We start from the raw sequence: 2,179 nt of genomic DNA on the forward strand, positions 1-2,179 counted from the left end.
GAATAATATATATGTATATATATATGATATACACAAGCCATGTGTAAATATATTTAAATCGGCATGCATAATTTAGTTCAATTAAGTGTGTTATTTATAACAATAGTAGTTTTTTATTTTAAAAACATAACTATTTATAATGCTCCCTAAATAATAAAAAAATAAATTGCAGTGAAAGCAATGAAGATTTTCTAGGTTTTGAATCAAACTAAATAACAGTAAACTTTTTTTTTGGATTTACGGTATTTTCTTATTTTGATGTTTTGAGCTCTTTTGTGTTTAGAACAATATATACTAATTTTTAAATTATGAAATTGAATTTTTGTTCAATAAAAATCTTTCAAATGCGACTGTAGCTATTTTCCCCCAAAACTTTGTCTTCAAAATAAGGGTGCGTCTTATATTCCGAAAAATACGTATGTGTAATTTTAGTGAGGTTAAATAAATGAACTAAAAGTGTAACTTTGCCAAGTTCAACTTTTTTCTGGTGCCATTTTTGGTAACTTAAGAAACTTGACTGTAGGTATTTATTCGCCCTTCAACTTTTTTCTGGTGCCATTTTTGGTAACTTAAGAAACTTGACTGTAGGTATTTATTCGCCCTTCAACTTTTTTCTGGTGCCATTTTTGGTAACTTAAGAAACTTGACTGTAGGTGTTTATTCGCCCTTCAACTTTTTTCTGGTGCCATTTTTGGTAACTTAAGAAACTTGACTGTAGGTATTTATTCGCTCTTCTACTGTTAGTGTGCGTGAAAGAAGCTTGTTTGTTTGTTTTTAGAATCTTATCGCAAAGCTACACAAGACGATATCCGTCCGTACTTTTGAACTAGAAGAAAAGTAGCTAGTCGACAGTACACATCGCAAACGCAACTCTTGGTCTACTTCACACTGACCAAATAGTGGGATTTCACTACTTATAGCTTATAGCGCACTTATGTGTTTGTTATTCTTTAGAAAATAATAATTACTTTTAAAACCATTCTATATGTTTCAAATCACATGGTCTGCTGGTGGGTCAACAGTGAAGTTTCAAGCCTTACAATTCTGAAATTTAAGTTTCGAGTCCTTGCGGCGAACAGAGCGCAGAGTGCCTATCGTGGAGCTTTGCGCTAAACAAATAAGTATAAAAATAAGTTTCGAAGTTTACACCTCGTTATCTTCAGCGTATATATATAAGATAAAATATAAGTAAAAAAATTAAATAGATACATGCTCCCCAAGTAAGTACTCCCTTGACAACACATTTATAATCAAAGTTTTACAGTTTTGGAAAGTGGGTTTAGTGGTTATCGTAGGAGGAAAGGACAAATATCTTTCATATACCTCCTGAAGGCACCACAGATGCAGCGCGCGTTTTTGTGGCAACGGAACGCGAACCATAAACCCACGAATCAACTCTATGGATATGCTAACCACTGTCCCACGCCCATTACAAAAAATAAATTACATTAAAACAAGAAATGACAAAATAAAATGAACAAAATATATTGATACACCTTTCTAGTCTTTTCTCGTGATAGTTGACTGGTCTCTTCAGTGAGTCAGCGGTAAGTTTTCAGAATTACAACTCTAAAATCCGGAGTTTAATTCCTCCCTGTAGATAGAATGTACTTATCCTATTTTTTAGCTTTGCGCTAAAAATGACCGCTAACAACTCGTTTATTGATTTGTTCAATATTTTTTTTTTGCGTTCAAGTGTTATATAACCAGTTGAAATGTATATATGGCGATGAATGTTTGTTTCTAGGGTAAAGTTACACCATGAGCCATCTGTCCACCACAGGGAAACCAGCCCCAGATTTTATCGTTGTAAGTTCTAAACTTCTCGCTGACTCATAGTAATCCTTCTGTTCTTCACAAAAGTTATTTTATACTTCTTTTATATAGTACTGTACTTCTCTTTTTACTTCATTGACGTACTTTGTACTTTCCTCTTTATTTCGCTGATGTCTTGATGAATTTTATTTTCTCCTGATATCTCTTTGTACACATCCAATGGCTTGCTCAACCAAATTGATTTTTGTTCTGAATTCTGTAACTCTTACATCTCATTTCTATAATTTCTCTCTTAACTCCTTGCCTAATTCTTTCAATTTTCTTCTCTTTTTTCTTGGTTTTCTTTCAAATATCTGTCCCTTTATTCTGTACCTTCTTTTGATTTTGTAAATGCTACTTCCTT

The sequence above is a fragment of the Limulus polyphemus genome, unplaced genomic scaffold (genome assembly GCF_000517525.1).
Source record: "Limulus polyphemus unplaced genomic scaffold, Limulus_polyphemus-2.1.2 Scaffold2097, whole genome shotgun sequence".
In the NCBI taxonomy this organism is placed as follows: domain Eukaryota; kingdom Metazoa; phylum Arthropoda; class Merostomata; order Xiphosura; family Limulidae; genus Limulus; species Limulus polyphemus.